The sequence below is a fragment of the Delphinapterus leucas genome, chromosome 15, assembly GCF_059928025.1.
Source record: "Delphinapterus leucas isolate spDelLeu-1000000601 "Yukka" chromosome 15, BTC_Dleu_Yukka2, whole genome shotgun sequence".
Lineage (NCBI taxonomy): Eukaryota > Metazoa > Chordata > Mammalia > Artiodactyla > Monodontidae > Delphinapterus > Delphinapterus leucas.
The window spans coordinates 72,769,057-72,790,887 of record NC_143143.1 but is presented as its reverse complement, the minus strand read 5'-3'; positions in this window follow the sequence as shown (position 1 = coordinate 72,790,887).

The window sequence follows — 21,831 nt, the reverse complement described above, 5'->3', positions numbered from 1 at the left end:
TGAATCAGCTATATGTATACACATATCCCCTCCGTCTTGCTCCTAGCTAGCTGTGATTATTAATGTGAAAGCATTTCTGTAGCTTGCCCAATGCTACTTTCAAATGTTATCACGTGAGTTCCTGTAAAACAAGATGATGTTTGTCATCGCGCTTTGACAATGAGTCAGAGAGACAAGCCTGTGCATTCCCTTCTGCCCTCCTTCTGATGCAGTTCAGGGGGCTATTGTGGGCAGAGCTGGAGTTGGACTTGGGACACATTGGTCTCCTGTGGATTCTGGTACTTCCTTATGTGGTCCTGGAACAAAAGAAAAGCAAAGCATTGCCCTTTGGAATTGAGACTCCAAGCTTGGATAAAGGTTGTTCTTTGCAGGAACTGAGGTGCTATGACAACGTATAGACACTTGAGGGCGCTCCAACCAATCTACAATAGAGAAAATTACAGAAGGGGGTGATAATAATGCAGCTGTTACATTTAATAGTAGCTTCTGTTTACTGAGTTCTTACTACGAGCTCTTAAAATGTGCTAAGAGACTCACAAACTTTATCTCATTTTATACTTCCAAGCACTCCATCAGTTAGATACTATTACCAAAGATTTTAAAGATAGGGTGTATTGCTCTTTAGAATTTAAAAAATATTTTTATGGAGTCACAATTCACAACTTTTCTAAACTGTACAAACTTAGTGTACAGCTTGATAAATTGTTGAAAGCGTACACACACAGGTAACCCACACACACATCAAGATATAAAAATTTTCTAACACCCTTTCCATTCACCCCCACTCTCACCCAAGGCAACCGCTATCCTGACTTCTATCACCATTTATTCATTTTGCTTGTTTTTGAACTTCGGGTAAATCATATCATACATATGCAATGTTTTGCGTTGCGAGGTCTAACGCATAAAAATCCAGGACATCAGTTAAATTTGAATTTGCTGTGGGACATATTTATGCTAAAAAAAAATCTTTATCTGAAATTCAAATTTAACTGAACATCCTATATGTTATCAGGCTACTCTAGTAGTCTTTTTTTTTTTCCTAGTAGTCTTCTGTGCCTGGTTCCTTTTAACATAGTTGTGAGATTCACCCACGTTGTTTTGGTTATTGGTAACTTACTCTTTTTTCATCGCTGTGTAGTATTCCATTCCATGACTATATCACAATATATTTATTCTTTGTACTGTTGAGGGGAAGGGAAGGTCACTCTTAGAAAGGCAGCCTAGATAGTGCTAAGCAGTGCACTCTGGCATAAGGTGCCTAAGGGACTTGAATCCTAGCTCCACCTCTTCCTACTTGTGAGACCTTAGCCAAGTGACTTAATCTCTCTGTGCTTCCGCTGGTTTGACTTTAATGTGGGCTAACAATAGTACCCTGGAGGTTGTTGTAAGGTTTAAGGGAGATATTACATATACGTCTCTTAGAATAGGGCTCGGTACAGAGTTAAGGCCTGATGAATGTTGCCAGTGTCACGGTACCCATTAGACCTAGGACAAAACTGAAGTTCAGAGGCATTAAGAGACTTGCTGAAAGTCACATATCTGGTAAGTCGTGGAGCCCTTTTGTCATCAATATTGGCTAAACTAAAGTCATTCACTCAACATTTTTTTTTTTTTTGGGCACCTGCTATGCACCGGGCACTGTTTAAGGCCTTGAAGTGGCACAATGAGCAAAACAGCCAAAGCCCCTGCCATTATAAAATATACATTCTCTGGGTGCTCAAGTTGCTGTTTCCCTGCTATGCGCTTTACCTGGGCTTCTCATTAGTTACTTGAAATAATGTCTGAAAGGCACTTAGCGTGGAGCCCCACGGGCATTACTGTTCCAGAAACAACAGCTATTAGCCAGATAGTAGCAATCTCTATGGCAACAGTGTGTGATGGGCTCAGCAGCCCCATTTTACAGATGAGAAAACTGATGCTTGAGGAGGTTAAGGGACTGGCTTCAGGTGACACAGCTAGTACTGGCAGAGCAGGAATTCAACATCATGTCCACCTGACTCCAAAACCCTCCTCGGTTCTCAATGCTTGTTTTTCTATCTTGAGCTCTGCTCTGGAGTGCAGGTGTTAGAGGTTCAAGTCCCAGCTTTGTGACTCCAGGCAAGTTATTTGCTGCCCGTGAGCCCTAGTTTCCACACCTCTACACAGGATTGCCTTGGGGATCTACAGAAAGCTCTTGGGGTAGATACAGGCAGAGAACAAACAGACACTAGTGGAGGTCTAGCGTCAGGAGGGGGCTTTTGAATGTGTAAGCTGCTCAACCCTTAAATCAAAAACCTTCCTTACAGGGAATTCCCTGGCAGTCCAGTGGTTAGGACTCTGTGCTTCCACTGCAGAGGGCACAAGTTGACCCCTGGTCGGGGAACTAAGATCCACATGCCACGTGGTGCAGCCAATAAATAAATAAAGTTCTGATTACTGTAAAAAAACAAAAACAAAAAACAAAAGCCTTCCTTACATAAATGAGCTTAAACACATGGAAAGATGCCTAGAATATCTTATTGAGTATATTTAAAAATCCGGTTTGAAACCCACAAGCCGGTGTAACTCCTATGTACGGAGGATTCACTGAACAATCACTTAGGTAGCAGCCCTTATTCTGTGTGGGTTCTGTCCTAGGTGCTCTGGAAGTAGCTTCTTCCTTTAGCCCTCCTAACAGCCCTGTGTGGCAGGTGCTGCCTTAAACAGTTGTGCAGGTGGAGAAACTGAGGCCGGGGAGAGTTAACACTCTCAAGGCTGCCTGGGTAGCTTGGAGCTGCGACCCAGACCACGACACTTTGGCCTCGGAGGCTGTGCTCTTGAACCCTTAGCTCTGCTAACTCTGCTACTGGTGTTTTTTTCTCTGGGTAGTAAAACTTCAGTGTTTTGAACTTTCTTCTTTGTGCTCCTCTGCATTATTTGAGCTTTTATGCTATGTAGATTTTGTTTTTCATGAAACCAAACAATACACTAGGGTTCTAAAGTGGGTTTTTGATGTCTTTAAGAATTAGCTGTGAATGCTTGTAGGGACAAGCCACTCCCAGTCTTTTTTGTGATGGGGAGACTGCGGTCTTTGGAGTTGGGGACTCACAGCCCAGCCCTGTTGTCCCCCCACTCCAGGGCACTCTGTGACCCTGGGCAAGTCACGGTGTCTAGTCACCACGTTCCTCCGACAAGGCTTGTAGCACAGAGTAGGCCTCAGTAAGCGTCCCCTGCTACAGGAGGAGCCGGTCACTGTACCCCCTGGATCTCGTTCCACCTCCAAAATCTGCTCCCTGCCTTCCCCCAGGGCCCCGAGAATTAGTGAATGAACCACGTCACTATAAAGTGCTAATAGTTTATAGGTTTTTAAAAATGCAAGTGGCAAGAGACACAAGCCACAGCCAGATGGATGACTAATGGGGGCCCATGGGCTGGAGGGCGTGGCCGTCCAAGAACCCCAGAAATCACTGCCCAGGCTGGTAGGGGAAGGGCTCAAGCCTCACCCCAGGAAGGGGTTGTTGGGAGTTTTCTGCCCGTGACCCCACTCATGACCCCAACTCCTATCACCCCAGCCTCAAAAAGGCTGGGCCCACAGAGCCATAAATTCCTGCTATCATTAGACAGTATCTCTACAGCTCAGGCTGTTTGCCAGGAGCCCTACAATTATTTTTATCACTTACGAGTCCTATAATTATTTTTTATCACTTTTTTCTCACAGCAGACTTGCAAGCAGGGCTAGTTTTGCTTTTTTTCGGTTTGGATTTGGGGGAAACACAGCCCCCGGAGGGTGTCAGGGAATTTCCTGGCTTTGCCCAAAGCTCTAGAGTGGGTCAGGGTTTGAACTCACCCGCTCAGGGGCTGAGCTGGGGCTTTGTGTGAGGCCAGAGGTTTGGGAGAATTGGGAGGTGGAAACTGGGACCCATCGGGAGCCAGGGAAAGGCTTCAGGCTCGGCTACTTCTTGGCTGTGTGACCAGGGCAAGTCACTCAACTTCCCTGTGCCTCAGTTTCTTCACCAGTCAAATGAGGAAATAATAAAAATACCCAACTCATAAGTTAGTACATTTAAGTGCTCAAACACTGTGAGATTCTATTTGATCTTGAGTTGGGCCCTAGATTTTAAATTGAGACCCTGGCTTCCTGGTTGACTTGGGCAAGTCCCTTGTCCTCTCTGAGCCTCAGATTCCTCATCTGTAAAACGGACATTATCTTGCTTGCCTCACACCTTGGCTCTCGCACCTCCAGCCCTATCAGCCTGACCTTCTTCAGGTCCTCAAACAGCCAACCGTTCCCTCTGCTTGGAACTGAGCCCAACCCTCCCAGCCCCAGCTTTGCTTGGGTAACTCTCCATTATCATCCCAGACATCTTTCCTTCTCTCCCTCCCTTCTTTTCTTTACTTATTCAATAAATATTTATTGAGCACCTACTATGTGCCAGGACTGTGCTAAGTGGTAGAGAAGACAGGCAAAGTCCCTGTCTTCATGAAGGGAAGATAGACAATAAACTAAAAAGAGAATCAAACCAAAACAAAACAAAAACCAAGGCAATTACAAACTATATTAAACACTTCATAAAGGAGGATTAGAGCACCGTAAGAGGAAGTAACTGGGAAAGGTCACTTTCCAGAGAGGCCTCTCCAAGGAGACACTTCTGTTTAAATTAATAATCTATTTGAATATGCACACGGTACAAAATTCAAGCAGTACACAACGTCACCCAGCCAAAAGCGCTTCTCCCTGCCATCTTCCCATCCCCAGTTTTGCAGTCCTCCCCCAGAGAGGCCCCTGTGTCGGCAGCTTCTTGAGAGCGGGTGACATTTGTGGTGACATCTGAAATGCAAGAATCAGCAGCCAATTGAAGAGATGAGAGAAGGGGAGTCCAGGCAGAGGGAAGGGCAAGAGCAAAGGCCCTGAGCTGGACCAGCGTTACTGGAGAGAGGAGAGCAGAGGCAATCAATGTGGAATTCGGATGTCACTCTCTGTGGCCCGGGTATAACTTTTGAGTTGGGGTAGGGTAGGAGTGGCCATCTTCTGACTTGTACTTTATAAAAACACTCTGGGGAGAATTGATTTAGAGCCCTGAGAGGGGCAGGGAGTTCAGTGAGGTGGCGACTGTGGAGTTGGGATAGTAAAGATCAGTACCAGGTTGGAGGAGCGGTGCCGGTGAGGGGGGGCGTCGATTCGGGTCGTTTGGGAAGCGGGCGGAGACCAGCGGGGGTCCCAGCCATAGGCACTGATGATGCTTTGCCACCGTTAGTAGTCCAGTCTTTGTGATCATTGGATTAATTTGCACCCTTGTAACCTGGCACGGAGTGGGCTCTTGGGACGTGTTTGCTGAAGAGATGACTAACGGATAAAAAGGCCCTTTGTAAATGGAAACACGCCCTTTGAGAAATGGCTGCAGCCTTCCCTCCCCCCCACCCCCCCACTCCTTGCATGGGCACTCTCCTCCCACCATCCCTGCCCGTGAATCACCCCCATAGCCATCCTGCCCTTTGGAGACTTCTGATAGGCAGAATTTTAGAACCTCACCCTTAAGGTTCTCGTATTTTCTTAGCCGTGAAACCCTTTTCCCATGAAAGCCTGATATAAAAGGTATAGAAAGTTATTTTATAATTTCAAGCACCCAAGAACTTGGGTAAAAGAAATGAACAAAACAGACAGAATCCTCAACACAGATATCAGCATACAAAATGATCAATGAGAAAAACGAGGCTGTTTTATGAAATGACACAATTTTAAATCAGGGCATTCCTGACAAATGTGTTCTTTTCATTTATCCAACAAAGAGCCATCAGATGCTTCTTGCAGGGAAACCAGCCTCCGGAGCCAATTATTCCAACGTTTGATTTCGTTTGTGTCCAAACACAGTCCTGCTTCATCCAGAGAAGTATTTCCAAACAGTAAAACTCTGTGTGTAGGTATGTTTCAACGTTTTTATATAATTAAAAATATACAGCATACATTTTAAAAAACGCACCAAGCCTAAGTGGACAGCTCAGTAATCACAAAGAGCACACCACCATGTCTCTGGCACCCAGATGAAGACAGGGACCCCGGCCAGTCCCCAGAAGCCCTCCTTGTGCCTCTTCCAGTCACACCCCTCTCAAGAGTAACCATGATCTTGCCTCCTAACACCCTAGATTATTTTGGTCTGTGGTTGAACTTTATAGACATGGAATATAGGCTGTAGTTGTTTGTGTCTGGCTTACTTTTGTGAGATTCATCCATATTTTTTATAGCTAGAGTTCATTCATTCTCATTGCTGTATAGCGTTCCATTGTATGAATATATCACAATTTTAAATAGTGATTTTTTAAAAGCAGCTCACTGGGGGGTTAGCAGGCAGGGACTGGGTTTGACTCACAGATAGGTTTTGTTTCACACACGTAGTATTTGTTTTGTTTTGTTTTCACTGAATTGGTTGCTGTTAAACAGCAACATCTGGCTTTTCTTGGAAGATCTGCCAATGCTGGACCCCTGGTCTCAGGGCCTGGAGCTGAGTGCTGGCTGCCCCTTCTCAGCAATGCGTTCTATTCCGATTTTGCCATTGTTGCCACCACCCCCTGTTGCACAGGCCCACCTCACTCACCAATATTGCCCACTTGGCCCTGTTAACATTTTTCTTTTTACTAGTTACGCATGGCCTTTATTTATTTTTTAAATTTATTTTGTTGAAGTATAGTTGATTTACAATGTTGTGTTAATTTCTACTATACAGCAAAGTGATTTAGATATATATATATGTATATATATATATATATACATATATGTGTATATATATTCTTTTTCATATTCTTTTACATTATGGTTTATCACAAGATACTGAATATAGCTCCCTGTGCTATACAGGAGGACCTAGTTGTTTGGCCCTATAAACATTTGCATCTTCCACTCCAGCTTTAATTCAGCAGAGGTGGCCCCAAAGTGCTTTATTCTGTGGTCTACACCACAACAGATAGATCTGGCAACTCAAGTTAGAATATAAGTTGTATCCACTGGTTTAAATTTTCGAATGCATATTTGAATGCTCAAAAAATTTATTATTGGGACTTCCCTGGCAGTCCAGTGGTTAAGACTCTGTGTTTCCATTGCAGGGGGCGTGGGTTCAATCCCTGGTCCGGGAGCTAAGATCCTGCATGCCACACGGCATGGCCCGCCCCACAAAAAAAGTTATTATCATTATTACTATATATTCAACATAATGTTAGCTGTTTATTGTTTTTTAAATTTTGTGGGCAGGCTAATCATCTGACCTGCTAGGGTGACCAATCATCTCAGTTTGCCCAAAACTGAGGGGGTTTTTAGGACATGGGACTTTCACTGCTAAAACTGGAAAAGTCCTGGGCGAAATGGGATGAGCTGGTCACCCTCGGTTTGCCTGAGAGTGATCCCTCACTGTCAGTAACTTAACACACTGGGCTTCTTACTTTTATTAAATTATAGATTTGATTTTGAAAGCAGTATTTGAATCACACGTTGTGGAACCCCTAAAAGTATCCTTTATGATATAGTTTCTGCAAAGCACTAATCTTGCCTACATTTTGCCCATTTTGTAGACGGGGAAACTAAGGCCCAGGGGTGCAAAGCAGCCCCTGTTCCTGGCAGAGCTGTTCCCCAGCCCCCACTTTTATGCTTCTCCTCCATCACTTCCTCCAGGTAGCAGATGGATACTGTTCCTTTTGTGCTAACCAGGTACTAGGTAACACACTGTGCTTTCCACTAATTTTATTCTCACAGTAATCTTAGAGGTGGGTGGGACTTCCCTGGGGGCACAGTGGTTAAGAATCCCCCTCCCAATGCAGGGGACGCGGGTTCGAGCCCTGGTCCGGGAAGATCCCACATGCCACGGAGCAAGTAAGCCCGTGCGTCACAACTCCTGAGCCTGCGCTCTAGAGCCCACAAGCCACAACTACTGAGCCCACGTGCTGCAACTACTGAAACCTGCGTGCCTAGAGCCCGTGCAACAAGAGGAGCCACCGCAGTGAGGAGCCCACGCACCGTATGAAGGCCCAACACAGCCAAAAATAAATAAACAAATTTATTTAAAAAATAATAATCTTAGAGATGGGTTCTACTATGATACCCATTTGAAAGACGAGACACCTTCTTCTTGCCTTCTTTCCTTCTTGCCTTCTATCCTGCCCAGCCACTCCTATCCCAAGACTATCACTCATTCATTATTCATTCATTCTGTATATATTTGCCCAACGGTGGTTTCCTTGGAATTTATGTCACAGGGAAAATCACCCAGGTTCTCTGGGTCCTGTTTAGCCACTGAGTCTAGTCCCGTGTTGTCTGCAGCCTGTTTTAAAACATTGTTGAAGGATTTCTTGGCTCAGTCAGCAAATGTCTGCTGACCTCCTCCTCCTGGGGCTATGTGGTGAATGACACAGAGACCCTGCCCTCAGAGACTCAAGTCTGGTGGGGCACCCAGCTCACCAGGGTCTCTCCCTACTGTACTGTGGATGACGTGAGTGCGAAGACTGGGTCTTTCCATCATTTTGCCATTAAGAGGAAACCAACAACAAGCACGTAAAGGAGTAGATCATACCACAGTACCGAGAAGGCAGCAGGTGTCCAGAACCCCCAGCCATGAACAGCCAGTGTCGAGGCAGGGAGCAGCTGGCATCTCAAATGTTTAAATAAGGGTTTCTCTAGGACTTCCCTGGCGGTCCAGCGTTAGGACTCCGTGCTTCCACTGCTGGGGGCACGGGTTCCATCCCTGGTCCTAAGATCCTGCAAGCTGTGCGGCGCGGCCAAAAAAAGAAAAAAAAAAAATCAGGGTTTCTCCATTTCAGCACCATTAACGTTTGGGGCTGAATAATTCTCTGTTGGAGAGGGGAGGTGCCTTGTGCATTGTAGAATGTTGAGCAGCCTCCCTGGCCTCCACCCACTAGGTGCCAGTAGCACTCCCGTACCAGTCATGACAACGAAAAATGTCTTCAGACGTTGCCAAGTGTCCCCTGAGAAGCAAGATCTCCAGGTTGAGAACCATCGGCTTCACTGAAGCAAATTTAATGGATGGAGTATTTACAGAGCTGTGGGCAGGCTAAGGGAATCTCCAAGGAATAGTGAGGTACCCAGGGACTAGAAATGTGGGGAGCCGTTATCACCCCCAGACCTAAAGGGGTGAGAGAGGGAATGGTGTTACTGCTCCTGGAAATAGCTGGAACCGTGGAAGTGAGGCCATGGAGAAATGCAGCCCCTGCCAAGAATAAAGCAAAACAGGCAGGAGGCGGATGGCATAAACACCCCCACTTCTCCCTCATCCTGCCTTTGAATCTCCGGTTGATGCCTCTCTTTGGCGGAATCCAGTGAGAAGTCAGGAGGCCTGGGTGCCTCCTGGGACACAGAGCAGGGCGGATGATGGTGTGTGGAGGTGGTGGACGAATGGAGAGTAACCATCACGGGGAGGCAGCAACAGGCCTCAGACACTGGACATTTGAGTTCAGCCTTGTAACTTGCGTAGGAGTTTTCCAGGTAGAGCAAACTGGGAAAGGGTATTTCATCCAGAGGGAACAGCGTGTACATAGGAATGGAGTTACAAAAGAGCCTGGATCACTTAATTGTTTATTTAATCATGATTGTTTGTTTGATTGATTGACTCTGTTCTAAAACATTGGAAAGGTACAAAAGGGCATAAAATTAAAAGTAGGTCTTCCTCCCACCCCTGACCCCAGCTGCCCAACTCACCACCCAGAGGCCACCTTTCTCTCCAGTCTCCTCTCACTTCTAGAAATAGCCAGTGCAAATGCTAGCAGGTAATGTATACGACGTGTGTCACTTAAACTCCTAATTTGACTTAATTTCACTGAAGTTGTGGAGCCCCTACTGTGTGCAGAGAAACGGGTGGAGAGCTCTGGCCTTGAACTCTAAGCCCAACCCTTCACTAAACACAGGGTAGTTTTAGGCACATCTCTCTCAGCTTCCCGTTTCCTGCTCCAAGAAAGGAGTGAGTCTCTAAGTGGTCTGCCCATTCTGTGGGGTTTGCCCACAGTTGTGTTGTTCAACTGATGTTTTGTGGATTACATGGAATTAAAACTGGCAAGAAGCAAATTGTAAAAAAGGAGGACACATAAGCCTTGGGTCCCTCTCGGGCCCACGTATTGTCATTTGGGGGAGATGAGTGAGGTTTCTGTCTCCCAGGACGTGCTCTGGTCTGAGCCAACAGAATCATTGTCTAAGAAGAGAGTGCCTATACTGTAACCTTGAGAGTGGACTGGCTTGGAAGCTGGTCGGCTCCAACCAACTGGGTGATACTTGGCATGGCTCAGACCTGCCCAAGAAATACCAGGCCCTGCCTGGCTCCCCCCAGCTGGTGTCTGCAGTCCTTGGGGGAGCTTAAGACCAGAAGGAAGAGCTGAGAGGGCCATCAAGCTACAGATAAAGGGATCCCGATGGCCAGCTGGTAAACCTGCTGGTACCTGGAAGCAAACAAGCAAATCTGGCACCAGATGCCCATCTAGAAGCCCAGAAACCAGAGCAACCCAGGTCACCAGGAGCAGATGAGAACAGGGCTATTCCTTACCTCTGCTCCTGCATTCTGATCTCTCTCGTCATCTTAAGACTCGGTTCTTTCCTGACAATGTCTGCATGTCCAGCACTTAGGGCAAAGATGCCTACCATGGATGGACCACCCACCTTGCTTTAGGTGCTGACCACATGGCAGCTCTCACCTCCTGGCTACTCTGCATGGAAGGTATTGATGATCCCCACTTTGCAAACAAGGAAAAGTGAGGCTCAGAAAGGAGAGATGCAGGGCAGTGTGAGGCTGGGGACTGTAAACATATACTGATATCAACAGGCATTTTGTGTTGAAGAATTATGGAGTTTTGAGCACAGAATCAGAGAATCTCAGAATCATGAAGTCCAGGAGTCCTGGATTCACAGGTTACCAGTATAATCCACACACCCCACCTGTTCACCGCAGCGCAGATGAAATGCCTCTCTTGGGCCCATCTCCCATGCATCCAGGCCTCTTCTTCTCTCACCTGGGGTCTTGTTCGGCCTCTTCCTTGGTCTCTCCTCTTTCCAAACCTGCAACAGCAGCCAGAGGCATTTTTCTCTAAGCAGACTGTGTCACTCTTCCTCTTAAAAATGCTTCATTGGCTCCCCTTTGCCCTCAGGATAAAATTCAAACTCCTTCACATGGTTTACTAGGTCCTCTGTCATCTGGCCACAGTCTCTTGCCACTTTACCTCTCTCCGGCATGCCCCCAGCCCCTAACTCTACACCAACTCAGACGAACCTCGGTTTAATTTACTGGATATGCTGCGTAGTCTCTCTCTCCCTAACCCCTGGACCTTTGCACTTGTTGTTTCCCTCATTTGGAACACAGTGTACACCAGTGCCCCCTTCCTCTGGTTGGAATGCTCTCTCTCTCTCTTCCTGGCTCCTCTGGGAAGCCATTTCTGCTCACACCCGTCCCCAGGAGGCTGGGTTGGTGCCTCCTTCCCCACCCCGACCTCCCACCCACAGTGCCTGTGCCTACCTGCATGACACTCACTGTGGGTCATATATGCCCATGTGCTAGCCTGTGTCCCCCTCAGCTCATGAGCCACGGGAGGGCAGAAACAGGGCTCGTCCTTTCTCTACTGAGCCCCTAGCTCCTGACATTGTGCCTGGCAGAGAAGAGTTTCTGAACAAAAATATGTATTGATAAATGAATCACAATACGTCAGAATCACAGAATCACAAAATCATAGAATCATGGACTTGGTGAAACAGAAACCTAAAATCTCAGAGTCATATAATCATCAACTTAGAGAGTATTAGAAACACAGAAACTGAGAATTCTGGAAGCTTAGGCTCTCAAGATTGGAAGAATTCTTGCATAGGTACCTTGTCCAAGGACTGTTAGTGGATTAAGAAAGTCTCAATTGTGCCCTTCCATATTATTCAGTTTATATTTTTATGTATATTTATGTAGTATTACATTTATACCTTTCAAATATTTATTTCTATAATGTGTCCTTCTATAATATTTATTGAGCACCTAACATATTTATTAACCAATATTTATTGAGCACGTACTATGTGCCAGACATTGTGCTGGGCAACTGTATTTTATCTATGGATGCATAACAAATTATCCTAATTTGAAACAGCAAACATTTCTTATGTCACAGTTTTTGTGTGATAGGACTTCAGGAGCGGCTTAGCTGGATGGTCTGGCTTAGGGTCTCCCATGAGGTTGCAGTTAAAGTGTCAGCCAGGACTTGACTGTGGCTGAAAGGTCTACTTCCAAGATGGCTCATTCACATGGCTAGCAGTTGACAGGAGGCCTCAGCTCCTCTCCATGTGGACCCCACCACAAGGCTCCCTGAGTGTCCTTACAACATGGCTGCTGGCTTCCTCAGAGCAAATGATCCAACACAGCAAAATGAAAACCACAATGTCTTTTATAACCTAGCCTCGAAAGTCACACTTTTAAATTTCCACAATATCCTAGTGATCACACAGGACAGTCTTATCCAGTTTGGGAGAGGATGACACGATGGTGTGAATACCAGGAAGTGGGGCTCACTGGGGGCCTTCTTGGAGCCTGGCTGCTACAACAGTGTGGGACAAGACTGACAGCAGGCTAGAGTTGACAGTCTAGGGGGGAAGGGTAGGGGAAGACAATAAATCGATATTAAAAAAAATAGTTTCAGATAGTTGTAAGCACAATGATGAAAATCAAACAGGACAATAATTTAGAGCAAGGGTCAGCAAACTATGGTCATTGGCCAAATCTGGCCTCCTGCCTGCTTTTTTTTTTTTTTCCTTCTGCCTGCTTTTATAAATAAAGTTTTATTGGAACTCAGCCATGCCATTCACTTATATATTGTTTATGGCTGCCTTTGTGCTATAACGGCAGATTTAAGTAGCTGCAGCAGAAACTGTATAGCCGGCAAAGCCTCATCTATTTAGCTACGTTGGTCAGGGAAGGCCACTCTAAGAGGCAACATTTGAGCAGAGACCTGAATGGTTAAAAGGAAGTGGCCATGGGAAGAGCCAGGAAAAGAATGTTCCAGAAAAAGGGAACATCAGGGTGAAGGCTGTGAGGCTGTGAAATGAGAACAGCTTTGGTGTGTTGAGGAACAGAGGGGAGGCCAAGGGGGCTGGAATGGAGTGAACAACGGGCAGAGTGGTAGGAGAGGACCTCGGAGAAATGGTCAGGAGTCACTTTATATAGGCTCTTGGGCCCTGGTGAGGGGATTGAATTTTGTTCTAGAAATGATGGGAAGCCATTAGAGGGTTTTAAGAGAGAGAGGTAGGATCCGACGTGGATGGGAAAGATGACAAGTGTAGTTTGGCCCCATCCTCTGAATAAGACAGCGCCTCTGCTTCCCCTGTAAGCGCAGCTGTCCCAGAAATTCTTGGTCTTAGAAGACGCAGGTAAAGACTTTGGCATTACTGCCTGACTACATGTTCAGGACTCAGCAATCCCTCTGGCCAGAAAGTCCTTTCTTTTGACCCACTTGGAGTCCCTGCACTCTCATCCCAGCCTGTCTCTTCTGGATCTAGGAAATCTGTGAAGTTGGAAAGGGCATTGGATTTTGAGCCCTGGATTCCAGAGTCTTCCCTGACACTGACTCACCTGTGACCGTGAGAGAACCAGGCAGCCTCTCTGGGCCTCAGTTTCCTCATCTGTAAAATAAGGTGAGAGTCCAGTCTGCTCAGGGCAAGACAGGTGATTAAGGGTGGGGTTGTGTTGGACACATGCACCACAGTCTTAGGAAGAGCCCAAAGGACGTGTGATGGTCCAGACTGGGGTGGGCTTGGCCAGGCTGGGGTTGCTGACTTGGTGAGGGGTAATAGGGGCTGTAGGTCCATTGGGAAAAAGGCTTCCTGCAAGCCCTCTCCTGCTTAAATTTTGAACAACAGGGAAGCTTGCTGCCTCCCAGAGACCCTTGGGATGGCAGACTTTGCCTGGGGGCAAGATCTTTGAGGGAGATGGGAAATCAGTGTCTGTGTACAAGTCAGCTTTGGGTATCAGAAAGACAACAGGATCTGTTATCAGAGAGAACCCCGGCCCTACTGTTTATTAGCCCCGTGCCCTCTTGTGTCCTTAGTTTTCTCATCTATGAAATGGGTAGAATCCAACCTAAGATGTTTCAATTGTAAGAGGTACTAACATTTTGTGTTCCATTAAGGAAGAAAACACACTGACAATTAAGTTATTTTATTTTATTTTTATTAAAGAGCTCTGAGATGTATTTAGACCTTGTCTTTAAAATCATACAATACCCTTGCACATAGATATAAAGGAAAATATAAGTGAAATAAATTAGTTAAGGAACTCCTCAAACTTCTTCCCAGTCAGCATCCAGACCATCTAGATAACTTTCCACGCAGAACCTTCCTCGTCCATATTTTTTCACGCAGTCTTGTCCTCCGTTACTGTTAAAATATTTGGTCACCCACCGTTTCTTGAAAGAATGTTCCACTCCAGTCTCCAGGACTTTCTTCCAACCTGCTTACTCTGATTCTGCAGGTTTGACCCTGGCGCTTTCTTGCTCTTATCAGGTGTCAACGGAAGGTTTTCAGGAAGCAAGCAGGACTCGCGTCCCTCCCTCAGATGGTCCTTAAATCAATCATTTGTGAGGAAATACACAGGGGGTGCAGTTGACCAGTTAGGCCCCCGGAAATAATGACCAGAACCAATGAGGTCTGACCACCACCCGATTTAACCAACAGTGATTGTCGGCTGCGATTGATTTAAAGACACATCCTAACGTCAGAAATGCAATGGGAAAAAAAAGGTGAGTTGAAGAATCTTTTTAAAATATCACAATCACTGCTGCCTCTTAGGGTTTACGCAGGGGTGAAGTGTGGGAAGTGTGCGATGGGCTCTGCAGGGGCCGCCCCTGGGTAGTGTTCAACTGTCCCCTGACTCTCCTGGCCCCAGGCATCGCCCTCCCTCTCAGGGCTGCTCAGGTTTATGGCGACAATCGCTGCCACTGCCAGACATGATCTCAAAGCCATAAAGGTTTTTACAGTTTCACTCTCCCCCTGAGATAAGCCCGGGGAGCCCTTCTCAAGGCCGGGGAGCAATTTCAGAGCCGCAGGGGGAGGGGCCGGCATTGCGCAAGTCAGGAAACAGAACAGGTTTTATGGCCCCGACTTCTCAAAGAAGACCATGTTCTCATATCCTCAGTTTGAACCTGCTGGCGACACCTCAGCACCTGGAGCACAGTGACATTCATTCATTCGTTCATTCATTTGTTCATTCATTCATTCAACAAACAAATAAGAGTGCAGGGCACACCATTGTGATGGTCAGTGCGGACCAAGGGCAAGTCACTTCCTCTCGTCTGTGAAACAAGGACAGTTCATTTAACCTGCCTCCCGGCTCACTGAGCCAGATACACGAGACAAGGAGTGTGGCAGCGCCCTTAGCACATAGTAGGCCCACAACCAACGTTGCCTGAATCCCTTTCCCTCACCTTTGACATCCATCTCTCCTGTTCTCGGTCCCTGTTCCTCTTTCTGACCAGGATCGTGGAGGAACCCCGAGTGAAGCCTTCCCCTACAGCTCTCCGCTTCTTACTCCCCCTTTTTGAAATGAGCTCAAGCAACTATTTGGCTTTTTTCCTTTCATTTAAAAAAACGTTAAGGTATAATTTCCATACTCTAAAACTCACCCTTTTTCATGTTATGGCTCTGCAAGTTTTAGCAAATGTATATGGTGATGTAACCCGTACCACCGTCAAGATACAGAACATTGCCATCACCCCAAGACCCCTCTATGCCCCTTTGTATTCGAACCCTCTACCCCATCCTTAGCCCCTGGCAACCACAGCATGTGTCCCTAGAGTGTTGCCTTTTCCAGGATATCCTATAGAGGAAGTCATATCGCATGTAGCTTTGGGGCTCTGACTTCTTTTCTTTTCTTTTCTTTTTTTTAATATTTATTTATTTATTATTATTATTGTTATTATTGTTTTTTTATTTATTTTTTAATTTATTTTATTTATTTTTTAATTTATTTTTATTTATTATTTTTTATTTATTATTATTATTATTATTATTGCCAGGTCTTACTTGTGGCAAGAGGGATCTTCGTTGCCACATGCCGGATCTTTTAGTTGCGGCATGCGAACTCTTAGTTGCGGCATGTGGGATCTAGTTCCCTGACCAGGGATTGAACCTGGGCCCCCTGCATTGCGAGCGAGGAGTCTTAGCCGCTGGACCGCCAGGGAAGTCCCGGGGGTCTGGCTTCTTGCACTCAGAATGATGCATTTGAGACCCATCTTGCTTGATCAATAGTCCACTGCTTTCTCTTGCTGAGCAGTATTTTCATCTGGCTTTTAAATCAGATCTGTGCTTGTGGCTTGGACTTTTCCTCTGCAGCTCAACTTTTCCCTGAGCTCTAGGCTTGTGTATCCAGTAATTCCTTGGATGTTTAATTGGCATCTCAAATTGGCATCCCCAACAGAACTCTGCTTCCTAACCCAAATCTAGAGCTGCTCTAGCCTTCCTCATTTCAATATCAGCGCCACCAGCCCCATGGTTACTTCTCCTCTTTCCTTCACACATCCAATCCATTAGCAAGGTCTTGGCAGTGTGGCTTCCAAAACATCCCAACCTGATCACCATTCCCCACCACCACCTGTGTTAGTTTTCAATGCTGTGTAACAAATCACCCCAAACTCAGTGGCTTAAAAAGATGCCCGTTTGTTATCTCACAGTGTCTGGTCAGATGTCCAGGCATGGTGTAATGGGGTTCTCTGCCCAGGGTCTTACAGCTGAAGTCAAGGGCTGTATTCCTACCAGACGGCTCTGGGGAAAGAGCCACCTCCAGGCTCATTCGGGTTGTTGCCTGAATTCAGTTCCTCATCGTTGCAGGATTGAGGTCACCATTTCCCAGCTGGCTGTCCACTGGGAAGGGTCACTCTCAACTTCTAGAGACCACCCACATTCCTTGCCATGTGGCCACCTCCATCTTCAAAGCCAGCCACAGACAGCCTCCCTCACGTCGAATCCCTCTCCTGCTTCTAATTTTATATGCCAAAAAGAGCCCAGCCCCCCACCCCAAGGACTCAACTGATTAGGGAAGGCCCGTCAATGATAATCTCTACATCACAAAATCACCGGTTTGGGACCTTCATTACATCTGCAGAATCCCTTCACAGCAGCATCTAGATTTGTGTCCGATTGAATAATATAGAGAAGATGTGTCTAGGCCAGGGGGCAGGAGTCTTGGGGTCACCTTAAAATTCTGCCTACCACACCACTCTAGTCCAAGCTGCCATGGTCTCTCCCCTGAACTACTGCACATACCACCTCTGGGCTTTTCTGCTTTCACTCTGTTCCATGGAGTCCCTTCTCTACACAGCAGAGAGTGACCTCTTTAGAACATGAATCAGATCACATCAGTTCCCTGTTGAAAAACCTCCAGGAGTTTCCCATTGCACCAACAATGAAATCTACGACCTTTCTCATCGCCTAGAAGGCCCCGTCCCCCCGGTCCTGGCCCTGCCCACCTGCCAGACTCCATCTCCTCCCACATTGCTCCAGCCACACCGACCGCTGTGTTCAGCCTCCAAGAGGCTCAGCTGGCTCCCACCACAGGGCTTTTACACTTGCGGTTCCTGCCTTTCCCCTAGAGCTCTGCGGGGCTGGCCCCTTCTCAACCTCCTGAGCTCAGCCCAGACTCACATCCTCGGGGAGGCCCTCCCTGACCCCACGATCTGATGTTATTCCATCCTCAACACTTTCAAATTAACCTATTTGTTGTTTTTATTTCATCTCCACAGGCACCATAGCTTGCTTTACTGGCTTTCTTTCTTTTCTTTTTAAAAAAATATTTATTTATTTTTGGCTGTGTTGGGTCTTCTTTGCTGCGCGTGGGCTTTCTCTAGTTGTGGCGAGCAGGGGCTACTCTTCGCTGCGGTGCACGGGCTTCTCATTGCGGTGGCTTCTCTTGTTCCGGAGCACGGGCTCTAGGCGCACGGGCTTCAGTAGTTGTGGCTCGCGGGCTTTAGAGCGCAGGCTCAGTCGTTGTGGCGCACGGGCTTAGTTGTTCCGCGGCGTGTGGGATCTCCCCGGACCAGGGCTCGAACCCGTGTCCCCTGCATTGGCAGGCGGACTCTTAACCACTGCGCCACCAGGGAAGTCCCCTTGTTTTACTTTCAAAGAACTTGACCGTTTACAGTCTGACAGCACTTGACTATTTCACATTACCTTTTTAAATTTATTCCCTCAAACATTGTCTGAGTGCTTCCTCTAGGAGGTAAACCTCAGGAAGTCAGGGACTCTGTCTTGCTCACCTGTGTACCCTGGTGCCTAGACAAGGGCACAGCACATAATGGACGCCCAATAGACATTTGTTGAGTGAGTGAATGAATGAACATATGTCTCTTGAACTGGTCCCTCCTCTACATCTGTACTGCCTCCATCGGGCACAGGCCTCACCATCTCTCACCTGGCCCAGCACGTGAGCATCTTCACTGGTCTCCCTGTTTACAGTTGCACCCTGTCCAATCCATCCTCCACAAAGCTGCCAGAATGAGCCTTTAAAAACACAGATCTGGCCACAGCCTTCCCCTGATCTCCGATCTCCAGTGATTTCCTATTTCCCCCAAAGAAATTCCGGTTGCCCAGTGTTTGAGGCCCCCCCACCCCCGGCCCAGACCAGCCACCATGGTGTGCTTCCAGGTGTGGGTTGAGGACCTCAGTGGCATGCTGAGTGATTTTAGGGATACACAGAGATGGTATTCAGTGACATTGTCGCCAAAGCCTGTCTCTTTACAAGTCTTCCTTCCTTCTGAAAACTTTACGGAGAAAGTCTCCATTGGAAACATATGCCTTTCACGTCTAAGTACTTGTCAATTTCCCGTTTGAAGAAGAAAGTGTAGAGCTTTCCCTGGGCAATCCTATCTGGCTCCACCTTAAAAATACTGTTTTCTTTTCACTCTAATTTTGCAATCACCTTCTATTTACGTGGCAAGTGATACTGGTTTTCCACTTACGTCAGTGATCAGTGGAAGGAGAATGCTTATGAATTGATTTAAAGAAAAATAGTAAGTAAGGGAAAGCACAGTGGTACTCGGGTGTAGAGAGGATCAGGTGGCATGTACAGTGACCGCTGGCCGGGAACGCTCCTCTCTATCCTCCCTCCCATCCATGGGCTGTGCTTCCTGCTGCCTGCCGTGACTGCTGCTCCATCTCTCTCAACCTTGAACTCACTTCTGTCTGTTCTATGTCCCATCGCCTCTGAATCCTCCAGCAAGTGAGACTTTCCCAGACTGCAGTCATCCCCCCACCAAACTACCATCTCCCAGCTGTCACTCTTACTCCTTTGGCTCTTAATATTCAACTGACTGTAATTTTCCCCTCTACGAGGGAAAATTGTAAACTCTAAGAGGGAGGCACCTTGTGGCACCACTTCTCCATAACCCCCAGGATGCTCTGGCCCAGGGCTCCGCCCATCAATATTTGTCAAATTGAACTTTCCACTGTTTGCACTACTTCTGTGCTCACCACACAGTGACTGAGTCATCAGCATCCTCCCTGGTCCCATTACGGTGGCCCCTGGGGTCAGACGATGGGCGTTTGAACCTCAGCTCTTGGGTCAGCTCTGAACCTTGGACGAGTCCCTTCCTCGTTTGTAAAATACAACACGAATATCTGACTCAGGGCGTTGTCGTGGGTATTAAATTATGTCCAGCAATGTCTGGCAGAGAGGAAGAGGTCAATAAATGTGGGCCTTGGAGACAGGGTGTGGCTGTATGTCCTCCATCACCAAAGAGCTGCATGGGGTCCTGCGATCATGTCTCTTAGATCATGCCTTGGAATTTACAGATGACACATGATGCGAGAAATGTAGATCAAAAGTGATCTGGGGGGGCTTCCCTGGTGGCGCAGTGGTTGAGAGTCCGCCTGCCTATGCAGGGGACACGGGTTCGTGCCCCGGTCCGGGAAGATCCCACATGCCGCGGAGTAGCTGGGCCCGTGAGCCATGGCCTCTGAGCCTGTGCTCCGCAACGGGAGAGGCCACGACAGTGAGAGGCCCACGTACCACACACAAAAAAAGTGATCTGGGTTCCACAAAAGAGGAAGTGGGGTGACCCCATCAATTTGTGATGATAGCTCATTCGCTGCATGAAAATTCCTTTGGATCTCACACAGCCTGTCACCCAGAGCCCCTCCCACTTCTCCTTCCCGTTTATTGAGCAATGGGGGCTCCATTTGGGATAAAGGGATAAAAGCCTCTGGTGTCATGGCTGGGGAAGCAACCTTTGTAGGGGGGGAGGCGAATTCCCAATTCTCAGGGGGGCCGCATGGGTTGGTAGAAGAAGCATGGGATTTGTGTCCTGGCTCAGCTGCTCCCTGGCTTTGTGCCTTGGACAAGTTTCCTCACCTCTCTGAACCTCAGTTTCATGGTCTCTGAAATAGGGATAATGGGATGTGCTGTGTGTCATCTGAGCTGATGTTGTTCCGCAGCGAAACTGGAAAGCAGCCTTGCAGCTCTGGCCGCCCACGCGGAGATCTGAGATTAACTGGGGCAAAGGGCTGATGAGGTGGAGAGCCAAGGCCAGAGGAATTTATGGCAGCCCAAGGTTTATGGTTTTGATATGGATTTATTAAGCACACTCTAGGACTGCAATAGCCTCCTCTGGCCCCCACCCCACGTCCATGCTGGCAGCGGCATGGACGAGGCTTCTGTTGCAATATTATAGAGATTATTTCCTGGTGCTCGGGAGTGGAGGGAAGGCACAGGGGATGGTGGGAGTGGCCCCCGCGATCAGGCAGGCAGCGAATGGGTGCCTCTGAGGCTGGAAATCTCAATGGTTAGCTTCTCACTAGTCAGGGGGTGGTGAAGAGTCCACACTCACAAAGTCCCCTGGGGTGGGCACTCTCTGTGCACCTCATATACACGGCGGCTCTCGTAGCTGCTATGATCTCATTCAAGTCCATCCTGACAACACCCCTGGAGGGAGGGATCGGGGGGCTTCCCTGGTGGCGCAGTGGTTAGGAATCCACCTGCCAATGCAGGGACACGGGTTCGAGCCCTGGTCCGGGGAGATCCCACATGCCACAGAGCAACTGGGCCTGTGAGCCACAACTACTGAGCCCGCGTGCCACAAGTACTGAAGCCTGCACGCCTAGAGCCCGTGCTCTGCAACAAGAGAAGCCAACGCAATGAGAAGCCCGCGCACCGCAACAAAGAGTAGCCCCTGCTCGCCGCAGCTAGAGAAAGCCCGCGTGCAGCAACAAAGACACAACGCAGCCAGTAAATAAATTAATTGATTAATTAAAAAGAAAAAGAACTACCCGACTATTCTCATTCTTATTTCTAACACCTGAAAGGAAGAAAAGACACCCATCCAAGGACTTAGAAAACATATGCGCCATTTATTTTTTTTATAAACTTTTGTTAAAACACACAAGAGTAAGAAATCTTTTTTGCTTCTTTGCCGCATTGGGTGGCAGTGACTGGGGCTCAGGGGACAGCACAGGACCCAATGGCATCCACACCCACTGGAAGATGCTGATCAGTCTGGTGGGACACAGCCCACTTCCAGAAATGCTCGATGTAAATTTCAAAATTCGTCACAATCAAGGCAAATCACAGAGCAACTTGGCAAAAGTAATTGGCTTGGTCATCACAAGAAATCGAGGAGCGTCCATTTCCGACGGTCTGCTCCCCTTTGTCCACCCTCAGGAGAGCCATGTGGGTTCTCGAAGCTGCTGAGAGCTGCCTAGAGAAGGGATTGGCTCAGTGGAGGAATTACAGGGTCCGTGCCTGCCCTCCCAACCCTCTTTTAGTCCATTAGATCTTATGTTTTAGGACCACGACTCAGGTAGTGAAGAAAAAAAAAAGAGATCTTCCAATGTGGTGTCGTGCCCTCAGTTTAGAGTCAGAAAACTAAATTCTC